The sequence below is a fragment of the Chenopodium quinoa genome, unplaced genomic scaffold (genome assembly GCF_001683475.1).
Source record: "Chenopodium quinoa cultivar QQ74 unplaced genomic scaffold, ASM168347v1, whole genome shotgun sequence".
Classification (NCBI taxonomy): Eukaryota; Viridiplantae; Streptophyta; class Magnoliopsida; order Caryophyllales; family Amaranthaceae; genus Chenopodium; species Chenopodium quinoa.
This window is the reverse complement of record NW_018743920.1, coordinates 17,043-33,180: the sequence shown is the minus strand read 5'-3', so window position 1 is coordinate 33,180 and position 16,138 is coordinate 17,043. Positions and strand designations below refer to the sequence as shown.

General features: G+C 35.3%; 2 pseudogenes; one reads left to right on the top strand and one right to left on the bottom strand.

Moving 5' to 3' along the window:
- Positions 1 to 421: 421 nt before the first annotated feature.
- On the top strand, positions 422 to 6,368 carry LOC110687721 (annotated as a pseudogene).
- A 123-nt stretch (positions 6,369 to 6,491) lies between these two features.
- On the bottom strand, positions 6,492 to 11,779 carry LOC110687720 (annotated as a pseudogene).
- Between the last annotated feature and the right edge of the window lie 4,359 nt (positions 11,780 to 16,138).

The window sequence follows — 16,138 nt, the reverse complement described above, 5'->3', positions numbered from 1 at the left end:
TTTTAGAGAGAAATTTCCCTCCTAGACTCTATTCTATCTTTTACATAATCATCAATTTGTCAAAGAAATTCATTATTTATTTATTGTTGTAATTAAATATTGATTATTGTGTTACATTTATCCAAAAACTTCTACTTCCTCCGTTTCTTTCAAATGCAACACACCTTTTTTTCACGCTTTTTTAGGAGGTGATTAGAGTAGGTAAACAGACAAATTAATCAAAATAATTTATACACATATTAGCTAACCCTTCTCTAATCGTGGTGTTAAAATTATTTTGATAGCTCACTTACCTATTCGAATCACCTCCTAAAAAAACGTGTCAAAAAGATGTGTTGTATTTTAAAAAACAGAGGAAATATATTTTAAAAACCGAGCATGAATCGAGAATCATCTAGTCGACTAATAGATTACTCTTATCACACAACTGGCCGAAGACAATCCTTTCCTTTGGTATAATATAAAGTGATTCACACAAACACACTTCCTACTTAATAGGCATATGCTTCTGCTGATTCCCCCAAAACTTGACACTCACTCCCCCCCACAGAAGTTACAAACTTCCCAAAGAAATTGAAAATAAAATTAACATGGTAATTCAATTCTTGTCTTTTACACCCCATTATTGAATAATTCTGAGTGTTGCTGAATTCTTCTGACTGACAACTGATTAATTGAGAAGCACATTTAGGAGAAAGAATGTCGTCAATGGCGACGGTTTTCTCTCACTACCCTTCTCTTAGCCCTCCTTTAGCAATTTCCCATGCCTGTAAACCACGTTTTCTGAAGCTTTCAAGCTGCTTCAATGGAGTTCATGGTGCTTTTCCTCACAAAAGGGTGCTTCTTTCTGCTACCCACTTCTCCAAATATTTATGTTTTCGGTATATATCTTCCTTATTTTCTCTATTTCTTGCCTTTTGTGTTATAATCTTTGTTGGGTAATTGTTATATATCATAGATATTGTTTTTGTGATAGTTTATTGAGCTCAAATTGTTGGCATGGTTATTTTTGAGAAAAATTGCTAGCCTTAGATTTGTGAAATAATGTTATTGATTGGCAGTTGATATTGGTGAGTGTTGTTGATAGCTAGGTGTCAATGGTCTTTTGTTTTTTGGTGTATAGGGTGTCATAAAGGGCATTAATATAGACAGGATTTGATTACGAATCTTGGGTAATGGTACTACGGTACTACCCCTAAGTCTCTAATTAGATAAGCTAATTGGCATCCACACAAATGTTCTTTTGTTGCTAATTATGAATGTGAGGTTAATTTTGCACAATGATGTGGATATGTGCCCAAGGCACAAGGTTCCATACATGATCATGTATCGAGTCAAAGCCCACTTGCTTATTGTTGTGAACCGAATGCCTCTATCCTTAACCAATTGGCATTGAATAGCATGGCTCACTTTGGGGCATTAGCTCACTTATTAACAATTTAATTGTCTTAATATATTTTGCAAATTGAATAAATCTGACTTGACATTGGAACTTGTCATTTGTATTGTTGGTTGAAGTATGCCCTGGTGTGAGGTCCTCTAAGTGATTTGTGGAAGGATAAGAGTTATGAGTATTTCTTTGTGGTGGAGAAGCATTGACCAAGTTGGCATTATTTTGAGAGGATAGTAAGGAGGGCCTCCGCTGGACTGAGCTATCTTAGGCCAGCTCTTTATTTTTTTTCTTTGGGGTGGGGGGAGGGGTGGGAGAAGGTGTGTTTTGTAGAGAGCTTTTATTTATTATTTGGTTTCCTCATCTTTTGCATGATATATGGAATATGTGTTCAGTGTTTTGTCTTATCATTTTCTCAAAATATCAAATTCATACATTATGTTGTCTTGCTCGACACCAACAGTGTGAGAAGTTTTCAGCCAGAAGATGCAGGGGTTGATGATGCTGCAAACACGGGCAATTCCTTGAATAGAGGTGTAAAGTTGAATGAGGAGTTGTTCAAGGGCCAGCAAGATAGTGGGAAAGGCAGTTCATTTTTGGCAAAATTGGCAATTGGCCTTGGAGTGGTTGCAACTGTCACCTTCTTGTCTATTGGTTTCAAGCAGCAAAATTTGGGAACTTCCCTTGGAATTGAAATCCAACGCCTGTCTGATATTTCATCGTCTTCAAGCTTGGCTGCATCATCTGTTGGCTTCTCTTTTAAAGCATTTGGTTACAGAGTTTTACTTCCACAGTATGCTCCAGGGTATGTGTCAAATCAATCATTGAACCTTACATTAACTGTTAAGTGAAGCCTTTGACTTGTCTGTTTGTTCAAAAGCGAAAGGATGGTGTAATATATTGTTTTAATGGCATCACTCATTCACTCTATAGTTTGTTTGGTTTGTGAAAGACTGAAAGTATTCACCATTTAAGGATAGAGCTTATATAGAACCAAGAGTAAAATTGTATGAGTATGTCATTGCATCATGTTGTTGTAAACACTTATTTTCAATGCTATTTTGCTTTTTCCTCTTTGGACATTACATCATGTTTTTTCAATTTGGACCTATTGCTTTCTTCAATGTAGTGTAAAAACTAAAATCTATAGAAAAACAATAACAGGTGGATCTACTTCTTGTTGCTCATGGCTGCTGGATGTGGACTTTTCATCAGTGAAGAGGCTTTAAATATATGGGTCTGTCCTTTCTGCTGGTACTTCTGTTTCACAAACTCCAATGTTTGTTTTGTGTTTCATAGCTATTTCATGTTTTCATTGGTTGACTGAATGTGTAAGATATAGGTTGGTATAACATTGGCACGGAAATTATGTTTGGATGGTACATGGCAATCCTTTGCTGCATCATTCTCCAGTAATGCGCCATATATAATCTCTACAGTTTTATGGGTATACTGGTTAGTGGTTTTTTATTTATTTATTTATTTTTATTTAATGCTGTTTATGTATTAACAGATTTCCCAGGGGAAAAAAATGTTCTCCTTCCATGACTTTTTCTGCTCTTAGATAAACTCACGAAACTTTCTTTTCTTTAGGGGAGTTTGCATCAGTGATATGATACCATTTTACGTTGGGAAGCTATTTAAGCAATCTGGAGCTTCTGATGATTTGTGTTCAAAGGTTTGCTCTTCATCCATAATTCAAATGTAGAGGACTTTTATTCCAAAATCTATGCAACTGGATTGAGCCCTAAAGCCTAAACTTTCCTAGGTCTCCTCTCCTCTTCTCTTTCCTTGCATTTTTTTTCCTGTATTTGAATATTCTTTCAATAAATGCAGTTAGGGGTTAGCAAAGAGAAGGCGATGAACATTACACAAGCTGTTCAAAGATATGGAAATCTTAGTGGTTTCGGTAAATATTCTGAACTTGCTAGTCATTTTCTCCAACTTATTTTGTGGTCTGTAATATCATGTCCTATGGTTTAGAGTAGGCCATTATCATGTATAAATGCCAATAAGGGGATATAGTCACAGGTTTGATCTTGCTTGATGTACTGGCATAGATGAGGGTAGTTTGAGTTTTCTGTTTTATAAAAAAGTGTTCTTGCTCCTCTTATTTCCTTGGGACCTTTGACTGCCCTGTTATATGATCTTTGTAACGTGGGATAACGCAGAGAGATTGTCTTTCTACAAGTATTATTTAGGCATTGACTAGCTAATCCTATATTCTACGGTTTTGAATTTATATTGTTGATTATTGTAAGATCATTATACAGCTTGCTTTAGCTATATACTTCCTCCGTTCTTTTTTTATTGCATCATAGGGGTTTTGAAGGCAAAATTTGGTAGTGGGAAAATGTAAGAGGGAGAAACGTAAAAATACAAAATTGTCCATGTAATGTAAAGATAAAATAAAAAGTAAGTGTGAAAAAGTAAGGGTATGTTGGGTATTTACAGTATGAACATAGATATTTTTCGTCCTAAAATGGAAGTGATGCAGTATTTGTGAAACTTCCCAAAAAGGCAAGTGATGCGATATTAAAAGAACGGAGGAAGTATAAGAAATTGGGTGCAAGAATTCCTTTAATGCTCTATGAATGCTAATGGTTTGGGTAAAAGAGCCTCTTTACAATTTTGCAGGCAAGGTTGTGTCATCTAACCTGCCTTTAAGATTTGACGAGTCCTTGTAGCTATAGTATGGTAATATACTTATATATATGAATGGGAAGTAGAACTAAAAAAAAAAGAAAAAAAAAAAAACCTTTAGTACATCTACTTCGATGCATGCCGCTTTTCTTTGGTAGTTGTTCAAATGACCCTAACAAAAGCTTTATTGTTGTTTAAGAATTAATTTAGTTTTCTGGAATGCAATCTTTCTCATTTATCTATTATAATTATTTGCTAGTCCTGTTTCCCTTAATTAAATATGCAGCTTGTCTAGCATTTGGAATGATTTACTGACTGTTTATGTATTACATTTTCCCTAATAAACAGTTGAACGATTCTCTCTTGGAGTCAGAAATCCAACAGCATTCCTTGCAGGAGCCATGGTTAGAGTTCATAACTCCTTCAGAGACCCTTTGTATTTATTTACTGGTGACCAAAATGTAGCTGCTAACTGTCACTTCCTCTTGAAGTTTGAGTTTAATACTTTAGTATTGCTTGCAATCTTCCACAAGGATGAATTTTCTTTCTTAGATGTGCAATTGAATTATGTTGAATTCAACACTGTTTCACAGAACAGTGACATGCCCCCATCTGCAACCCCAATCCCAACCCAATCAATCAATCAATCAATCAAAGCCTTACTCCCATAAGTGGGGTCGGCTACATGAACCAAATCTGATTATTCCGTGTAGTCATCCACAAATCCATATGCTTCATGGCATGAGCCAAACCCCAATCCCAACCCAGACACACAAAATAAAAGAACAGAACTATGTTACCGTAACCCAAGGCTTTATTGCAGTTTCTAGTTTCTATTAGTCACCTGTACTTTATCTCCTTTTGGGGGCTTTTGGCCACTGTTTTCAATAGTTTATGGATTTATGTTTTTGTCATTGTTGCTGCTGCTGTTGCTCATCCCGCAATATTAACCTAATATTGTCAGCAACTTGCTGGGCTTAACCACGCTTATGTTTATGGTTTTCATGTAATGCAGGGTATTTCTCCCGAGTGTTTCTTTGTTGGTGTTTTGCTGTGGTGGTTTGATCACCCTACCTGTTCAGGTTAGCACAGCTGTTGAATGTTCCTCTCCACTTGTTATTTGCTGCCTACTAAACCATGAATGTCTGTGCATGAAATATATAAACAGACTTTCCATGGAAGTTATTTGTCCATTATACAACGACTATCCCTTGCTGATTGAGCTTTAGAAACAGTTCACACCAAGTGAATTTGTTTTTGTCTTGCAAAATCTGAGAACATTTACAAACTATTGGGTAGGGATTGATATATGGTGATAATGCTAATGATATTTCATGTAATATTTATAAATAAGGAAAATTCCATGCCAATACCCAAAGTAATGCAGCTCTTTATCCAATGTTCCCCTAGTATCCTTTTTTCCTTAAAATTTTCCACTACCATTTTAGAGGCAATTTTAAACGGTAAACTGGTAATGGAAAATTTTGAAGTAAAACACATACAAGTGAAATTTTTCTTAGCATAATTAATTTTCCTGCATAATGGGCCATTAGTGAATAAAATGGCTTTCTGACTGAATTGAGAAGCTAATACTTTGATCTATTTCTGTGCTGTAGTTGGCTATCGGGTTCCTATTAAGAGAACGTCCTCTTTTTGCCTTAGCTACTGTTGCTTCTGTGGTGGTAAGTTATGCCCAAAACCTCTAAATTTTCTTAGACACTTTAATCTTATTCCTCTTCCTCTATAATTTTTACTTTTATTTTCTTTACTGTTTTCTTTTGAATAATGCAGGCTATCTGGACTATATTTCCATATGCTGTTGCTGCTTCAACGGCATTGTTTTTTCTATTTGCGGCAGAGATACTCTTCTTCATAGGCCATTTAGAATTGAAGTATCAACTGCTTTTCGTGGGCATGAAAAACCCGAGCCCATACAATCTTCCCTGGCATTTCCGGACTACAGAATAGCAGAATGATGCATCTTACATACAAGTAGGGTAGATTGGAGAGCAGATACTGGTTGATGGTAATTCCAATCATTTGCTTACAATTAATCTCTTAATTATTTTATTCTATCCCTCAAATATATATTGACTGCTGTAAATGGTGGTATATATATAGCTAGCCTGACTAACACAGAAAATTCGAATACAATTATATTAAAGTGATATAGTTAAAATCCTTTACTGTAAATCCATGTATGGGTGGCTAGATAGAAGTATGAGATTATAAATTTCAGAGATCATGAGATCTGTAAACTTTCTATACTTCTCATTTTATGTGAAGAGTGTGTAATTCATTTCTTTTCAATTATAACAATCGGTTATGAAGTGAGATTGAGTCAATTAATAACATGAAAACAATTTCTCCTTCCTCAAGATTTAAAAAAACAACACACACACACACTTAAGCTTTAAGCATAGCTTAAAGTCTTCAAAAATGGTGTTAAGTAGTGGAAGTTGGCTGTTGGATATAGAAAGGTAGAATGAAGTAGCAAGTGTCATCAATGTTCATACTAAAACCAAGTATCTTCGTTCTTGACAGTTTGTCGGAAAAATAATCAAAATCGTGTATTTTATTTTTTACTATACGTAAACGTATCTCTTCTTGTATCCTAATAAGGTATACTTCTTAAGCTTTTTTTACAAGATGTACTATCTTACAATATCCTTAAGCCGGACATAATTATGTATCTGTTCAACCCATTGCCATAAATTATTAAATTTAGCTATAAAAAAATAATTCAAAACTGATGTAATATGCATGATGTATATTGTTGCATCATAAACTCAAGCTCTTAATCAGCTTGTCCATTTGAAGCGAGATGTGCAAGCTGAAGGCTGTAGGCTTCTTTAAGCTCCTGTAGTACCTCACCCATAGTAGGCCTGATCGACGCATCTCTTTCAACACACCTAGAAGCAATAGCAGCTGCCTTCCTCATACTCTCCATGTCATAGTCTCGCACCAGATTATCATCCACTACCTCAAACATTCCTGCTTGCAAAAATGGTTTGGCCTGTACATAACAACCGTTCAAGGTGCATTAGATTCAGTCATTAGGCAGAGGGCTCAAGTTAGGGGTCGAAAGTGTTGAATCTTAATTTGTTCACTTTTGCTGAATCCCTGGAGTTGCATTTTTCTGTATAAATGTCCTTCAACTACTTTGATTATATGCGCTAATCGCTAAATCATACTGAAATAATAATTAACTTGACAGAAGAAATTGAGAATAATCAGGCTAGCATTCAACATTTTTGTGTGCCTTGACTAGGTCCATAAGGTTTCACCCTTTGCTATTCAAACTCTTCAAACCACCTCAAATACTTGTCTTGGATCCTCGATAGTTCCATTAACTTTGTTCTGGTTTTAGGCTAAGTTTTGGGTCGGGTGCTGATGGAAGTGACAGACAATTAACTAGAAGCTCAGGAAGGATATGAAGTACAAAGCAAGCATTTAGATGTCTAGTATAAGGAGCAACAAAATTTCTAACTAGAAAAGATACAGTAGTTAGAGTGTACCCATAAAACCAAGTTGAAGGAGTCCGGATTTCCGGATCCACGGGTAAATGGTTCCCGACCGCAAATGAGCTCCAAAAGAACGACTCCGAAACTATAGATATCACTTTTTTCAGTTAACTGTAAGGTAGAATAGTATCTGTATGAAGAAAACAAGATCAAATTAGTGAATACCTATTTAAAATCGATAACTAATATTATGAAAGAACTAGTTCAAAACTCACTCAGGATCAAGATATCCAGTAGTTCCCTTTACAGTGGTAGTTACATGGGTTGCTTCTGCTTCTGATAACTGCTTAGACAGGCCAAAATCAGCAACTTTAGCATTCATCTGTGCATCGAGAAGTATGTTACTGCACTTGATATCCCTGTGTATTATTCTAGGTTCGCTCCCATTGTGCAGATAGTGCAAACCTACAAATATTATGGTCAGGGAACTGGTGTAACTTTTTCAAATTAAAAATAAAAATGTATTATTCCATCTTCCAAAATGACAGCGGAAACTATGATATACCTTTAGCAGCATCAATGCCAATTTTAAGTCTCCGAACCCAATTCAGGGTGAATTTCTTACTGTTTGAACCTGATCATGGCCAAGTGAAAGAGTTGGTAATTCAAAGACCAATGAAAAAAACAAATTTTGCATACCCTTAATAAGCTTTTTGATGTTGCTGCCATACCATATAGGCTGTCAGCTAATGATCCACCGGGCAAATACTCATAAACCAGTATCTGCTGCTTTGACTCGTGACAGAACCCTTCCAAAGATACCAAGTTCTGATGTCTAATTTGTGATAGTAGATGAACCTAAAAATAGATACAAACCTCATTTATAAGCAACTCCACTGTTAGTAGTTAGAATATTGTATATGCTGCAAGTGTGAACGTAATAATTCTGACTGTTCGTTAGAAATTGAACCTCGTTAACGAAGGAATCAGCCCCAAGTTGAGTCTTATCAGATCGAACTTTCACTGCTACCATCTTTCCATCAGGAAGCTTCCCAAGGTAAACAGATCCAAAACTCCCTTGCCCAATTACATCCTTAAAGTTATTTGTTGCTTTTTTAATTTCTTTGTAAGAAAAGACTCTAGCTGCATTCCAATTTCTGATTTCAGCTTCTTCCTCTGAGCATTACATGTAGAATATCCATGTTAGGGTGAAGGCATATTCATAATAGAATTAGAACTGAAGTACTGAAATAGGAGCTCAGAATCAAGTTTTGCTTACTTGATATGTTATTCAACATTGGCGTTTTCTTTCTCACATATAAGAACACCGACAAACCAATCAAAAATAACCACACATATGCTTCCAATAACTGCACCAAGTATGATGGCTATATGTGCATGGCCTCTGTGCTTTCTTTCAGGAATTACAGTAAATTGTGGTGCCTCGATTGGAGCTTCCCCTGAAACTGTTACATCCTGATGTAGAGAAAGACAGGCACAAATTTCCTGATATCCTGAACCACAATAACAATCAAGGTTAATGGTTTGTTTTCAACCAGCTGACGAACTAGAGATTTAAGGCATCGTTAAACCCTACCTGAGAATCAAATTCTCTTTCTTCAAAGAGTGTGGAAGAGGCCCTCTTAATTTATTGTTTTCCAGGTTCCTGAAAGATGGCTTCATTCTGTTTAGTATACACACAAAGATGAAATTCTAGGGGAATTATTACGACAATGTATGCAAGATATAATCTCTTACAGTAGACGGAGTTTCTTTAAAGCTCCTAGCTTGTCAGGAATGGTTCCCTGTAAGCTGTTGTTTTTCAAGTCCCTACAGAAAGAAACCAATCTACAAGTTTTAGATGAGTACAGTTACTGAGGCGGTAAGTTTCTATAGTTTAGGACTAACGTATGACTCACAGAAGTTGAAGATTCACCAGGCTTTCCAGGTCTGTCCCAAAGGAAGTGAGATCGTTGAAACTCAGATTCCTGCAAGTAGAACTTATTCCCATAAGATATCTATATTCCATACCAGAAAGTAAGAAGTTCCATTAAAACCACATGATCTTACAGTTGCTCGATGTGTAGCAGACCCTCCAAGTTTTGTATCTTTCCTGCTAGTGATGTATTATGTAAGTCCCTGGAACATATAGCAAAAAAATTTACCATAAGAAATAAAGCTAAAATGCGTTATGTTTGTATCTTGGGTTTAAAGATCTTACAACGCTCTAAGATCAAGCAGGTCACCAAAGGCAGGGCTGATTGACCTCAAATTTATACCAGAAAGTTCTCTGCACAAAATGCCGACTGTTAGCCAGAGTTAGCACAGAGAATTTACATTTTAAGCTTCAATCTGTGACTTCACATACATAGATTTGACAAGATTTCCGTCACAAGTTATATGATTCCATGGTTTTGGAAAGCACGGATCTTCCTCCCATCCCAAATCTAGACCTGTGTATTGCTGAATAACCTCAAGAGCTGAAACTGCAAAATCATCCAAACAAACAAAATAATTCAGAGTTTTTAAAAATCATCCTAAATGAAGTAAGAGAATAGCAGCATTACCTGTGGTTGAAGAAGTTTCTGGAGGTATATCGACAATCTCAAACACCTCAATAGCATTAACTAGAGGGTAAAAGCTGATATTTTGGAAGGTAATGTTCAGTCCTCTAACTTGTTTCATAGTGAAATAGTGTACACTGGAGTTTCTGCTAATCACAGTGTAATTCAATTGAATAGTTTCTCCATTAGCCAATATGTTAAACCTGGAGTAAACTGGTATAATCCCTGCAAAGTAGAGTACTATATAGTAGTTTCCAAGCTCATCAAGTGGCAGATTATAAGTTAAGAAGTTTCTTTTCTCCAGCAGTCTGGCGGTTTGCAAAACAGCCAAAGGCGGCACCTCACTTATTGAGGGGGCATTGAGGCCAACTTTGGTATAAAGAGGAATTGATAGATGAGAGGGGGAAAAATCTACATCAGCATCCCATACACGATCATATCGATCCAAGGGGTACCTGTTAGTTTTAGAAATCGATAAATAAGAGATACAGAGTATAAGGCTACAAAGAAATACTTAAGAAAGAAAAATGTTTACCTAATAGACCCATTGGTATAACCACAGTTTATCCGATAACACTTCCTTAGAAAGTTCTTTCGAGGACCAACCAAACCGCTATTGTAAGCTCCTTGAGGAAGTGGCCGAAGTTCAAGTGAAGATATCACAGGGTTTCCACCATTTGGTATGTGATACAAACAGAATGGTACATCATCCTTGGTAACCGGCCATATAAATTCTTCGGTCCATGGATCAGCCTTCGAGAGGTTTATTGCAGCAGTCATAGCTCTACCTAGGGAAAGATTGAATGCTGGAGCTCTCTTAAGCTTGTCATAATTCTGATACACAAATTTAGCTCTAACAAGAATTGAAGATGATATATTCTGCACAGGAAGCTTATAACAATTTCGCGCTCTTGCATCAGGGAAATATCGGACTGAAGTATTCATTGAAGATGTATTGTCAACATAATTTGTAGTAAGTGATCGACCCACATTGATATATTCATCATCAGAGATCCATGTTATGTTTTGTGAATCAACATAAGTTGTATTTCCTCCCATGATAAGCTCAGAAAACCTGAAACCAATACATCAGTAGACAGCTTACACAACTTTGGCTATGACTCTCATTTTAATGTCCACGAGTACATTTTATTCACCTGAATTTTACTTACCAGAACTTATTTTGATTGTGAATTAAACTTGGGTAACCCATGTTTTCCCGAACTAAACTTTTATCAACTTATCTTATTTAATCTTGTTAACCCTTATTTGAATTTATTTTTTTAAAATAAGCGAAAATAAAGTGAATGAAACAGTCATGAGAGGAGAGATTACCTTGTTGATCACAGAAAATGACATCCAAAATGCCATTGAAGATAAACAAAACAATGCACAGCTCCAACCGCAGCCCCATGATCATCCAACCGGCCGCGTTCTTAGAGATTGAGACTACAGAGCTCAGCAGAATTCATTCAAGGATAAAGAACATCAGTTTAAGGAATAATTATTTAGATAATTGTGTGAAGAAATTGAAAGATATGGTGGTGGTAGTTGTAGTGGAGTGAAGAAATGACAATAGTTGTGATGATGAGAGTAAAAAGGGTTGCTTGTTAGTGGGGTTGGCGCCATGCATTGATAGAAGCTTAAATATGAGAAAAAAATGAATGCTAAAAAAAAAAAAGGAGTTTTAATTATCAAGAGTTTGATTGTTGCAGACGTATATAGATTATGGCATCATTAAATTATTTATATGATATGAAGCCAATACAATAATATAGGTATATATATATTTTGTTGGCTTTGCTTCTAATGCATAGTTTATCATTGTAGAAAGTTATCATTTTTGTGTATTTTAAAAAGAACATGAAGTGTTGAATGAATGAATTATTGAATGTTTGAAATCCTTTTACAAATTCCAGATCAGTGTATTTGTTACACTTTTTTTTGGTGCACAAAAATTTGTTATACTCTTTAAGCCAGGTTTTAATTCGTCGCTTGTTTTGGTCTGAATTTTCTAGAGTTGGTCTAGTATCATATGAATTTTTCTGGTATAGTCTAATCTGCTCGTTTAATTTTATTAAAATTTACATTAGTTACAAGCCAATGTATTATACAATTATTATCAAGTAAGATCTTGTTAGATTAATAGATTTTCTTAATGTGATGCGCGCACTCGACTTGACAATGTCCGAACTCAAAAATTAGTGGGTAAAGGTTGAGGGTATGGACCCAGAGAAATGGGTTGATAGATGCAAGCAACTTGTATAGTTAATTGGATTGGGCTGGGTTGATGTTTTCAACATAAGCCCAACTTGAGCCTGTTTTCTGAAAGTGGGTCTAGGATAGAAATTATTTTCAGGGAGTTGATGGTTTCATGAACCAGATTGGTTAAAACAAGTTTCATTTTAAAAGAGTGGGGTAATTGAGTCACAAGAAAGTGGTTAACAAACGGATAAACTATTTTAAGTATCGATATAAGGAAAATTAATACAATGCGGATACAACATATGATAACGATATTGAATTAAAATTACACTCGATCATGCATTTAAAGTCAAAACTTCAAATGCATAACATACATTACATTGCAGCAAAAGATTTCATGCTAGTTGCACCAAAATGACAACGAAATTAAAACCTCAATACTATTGCAACAACAACAACAAAATCAAAGTCTTATTCTCGAAATAAAAAGACATAATTAAACTAAGTAAGGATGATGATTTTGATTAAATTGTCTTTAATCAAACAAAGATTTGTTTTCCATTTACGCCGAGGCTGAGCAGACGGAAGAGCAAACACATCTTTTAGTAGGAAGAGCAGTGTTAACGGTTGTATCAGGTGCACATATTTTTTGATCTCTAGGGTGTCCTTGTAAGATCTCAATGACTGTAGGACTCCTACAAATACCCTTAACAATCGCGGTCGTGAATTCTTGTATACAAGTGCCAGTGAACGCATCAGTGTTGTCCTCTCCCAAGCAGGCGGTGTTACAAGCTGCTTTGCTTTTGCAATCAGCGGTTAGCATGGTGCTGTTCTTGTGGCAGATGCGCGGTTCTAAGGAATTAGCATAGATAATCAGTGTTAATTACAACGAATATTAGCCTACTTGATCACTTGAAAGTAATTTACTGTTTACATTGAAACGAATCTAACAAGTTATCACATGATAATATTTTTGCACAGGCATAAAGTATAATCAACAAATGAATCTAATTATTAACAAGATCTAATGGTGAAAACTAAAGGAAATCCCTCCTAGAATGAGATTGGTGAGATTCGACCCTTGGTTTCAGGCCTGAAAGTCGGAGAATTAGTCAACTACTCTAGCCTCCTATCTCAAAACTTAAATTCGTATAAATTATTAAACAACTTGCATGCATGCAAACTTAGCTTTTTCATTTTTAAAATGTTCAGTGAAATTCTACTTATCTGAATACTCCGTATATATATATATATTTTTATTTAATTCTATTATTTATTGGTAAACTCATTATTATCCTTGAATATATTATACCCACGCTTTCTTTCCTCTTTCTTAGCCCTTTAAAGATTACTCCAGCCCATTTCTTTTACATTATTAAAAGTTATATTGATGAGTAATTAGTTATATTTGTTTTTCAACAAGTAGATTAAATGAATCGGAGAGCTATAATGAACTAATGGGATCCTTACTAACAAATGTATAAGTGGAGCCATCTTTAAAGGTCCGCCTAAAAGAAAACTGTGGTATAGTAACATTGAAAGGACGAAAGGAGTATATCGTAAATAAATTAAATTAAAGCACGTGATATTTAACAATTACACTATATATATTTCCCGTCAATCTTGCCAAAAGCTATATGTCTACATACATATTCTAAGAAACAAATGTAATAGTGTATATATACACATACGAGTAATAAAAATTCTACCATAGTCGTCTGCTACAATATATTATTAGTGAGGTAACAATCTTAGTAGAAACATAACGTACCTACTTGAGGCTGCTGAGCCTCAGCAACAGCATTTAGTATAAGAAAGATAGCACAAAATATAGCAAGATAACTGTTGCCCCCCATGATCTTAATTAGAATACGTAGTAATTATAAATCTTGTTGCTGATCAACTACTTAGGTAATTAATTAATTGTTTGTGAATATTTTCTCGCTCTTTGAGACGTACTCTCTCTATTTATAATCAAATTCGCCGTTTGTGTAACGTACATAATACTTCTATCAATGATACCTGGCATGATCATGAATGAAGAGTTTCTAATAGTGTCTTCATTTGTTCAGATCAAGCTGTATATGCCCGTCCACGTTGAATTTATTTACGGTTTGGTATGGATTATATCACAAGTTGAACCTAATAGGACCGCGAATATCCCTAAATGGGATGGAAGGAGTTAATGTAATACAAGCTAGGAAATACAATAATTTCAATAACATACTTCACATAACATTAGATAGATAAGTGAAAGAAAGAACGATTTTGTCCACGGACAACTGGATAATCCAGCTATCAGCCGGCCCCATCATTGTGAAATTAGGGCTTTTTGACATTGATGTAACATACATACCTTAGTATTGATAAGTTCAAATAAGATAAGTTAAAGAATACATAAGTTCTAATTGAAGTTAATAAGGGTTACCCAAAATTTACCTACAAATAAAATTATAAGTTTTGATAAGATCTAATAATTCTGATAAGTTTACATAATGTTAGGAAAAATGGGTGTAATTGTGTTTGATTAATGCGGAACAAGTCAATAAAAAATACGAACGAGAAATGCAATAAAGAAGATAGACAAAGAACACAAGGATTTACGTGGTTCGGTCAAATAAGACCTACATCCACGGGTGGGGGACTTGAGAGCTTCTTCACTATAATGGAGAAAGAATGAGAAAATATACAAGGAGTCCTAATCTAATGGCTCAAAAGGTATGATAAAATTGATCAACTAAAGGGTCCTTTTATAATAGCCGTCATAGAAAAGATATAATTTTAGGAAAGATCCTATAAATTACAAGCTCAAGCCTGCCATAAGTCTTCATAGGGCCGAGCTATAGCTCACTCGCCTAGAGCTATAGCTCGCTTGCTTGTTGCAATTTTCAAGCTTGGTCAGATTTTCGTAAAACGGCCATAACTTTCTCGTTTCTTATCGGAATTGGGCATATGACCAATCGTTGGAAAGCTCTTGAAACAAGCTATCACCTCCAACTTGAATTACCTCAAAATCACTTGTAATTTGAGAGATATTTGCATTCAAAGTCAGCCCTAGTAGATTTCGAGTCACAATTTAACACATAAAATAACATGAAATGAATAAAAATTGAATAGAGCACACCCTAACTTTAATCAATGCAAATGAAATATTGTATAGAGTATTGTGACCATATTATTAATGATTCTTCATCGTTTAGGACCAACATTTGAGGTTAATCATGAACCATAGATATTGCTTCTTGATCTTCTGGTCACAATGTTCTCTACAACATTTTATTGGCATGGATTATTACATGGTATCATATATAGATTCATAGTGCCGCCTTTCCGACTTGGTATTGTGACTAGAAGATTAGAAACTCCTTATGGTACCATAAATGACACAATACGTTTCTTAAACGGGGCCTATTTAATGTTGAGATTTCCCAACTAATTTAATTTCGTACACTGACGAACAAAATACGACACGATATGACAATTGTCCATTCTGGGCGTAGTATGGGATATAATTGGGCTGTTAAGATGGGTCATGCCTCCACCAACCCTCTCCTATGGCTCCGCCTCCGCCCCTGCCTCATATTGCCATTTCACAAAATCATAATAACTCTTTCCCTTCAATTCCCTAAACAATTACTATTCTAGGGAAAAATTATACAATCTAACTCTATTTTATTGTAAGCATATCTTTAGAGTGAGTGACTCTCGACCATACACTAAATAAAAATACCAAAGTGGATCAACGATTTATGACCGGATTCATGCATATGCAACGTATATATATGTGTTTTCGGGTTAAGCTAGAGAAGATTAATGTCTTTAATGACCAATAAAGAATGATACATACTCCTTTCGTCTATAAATGTCTGATT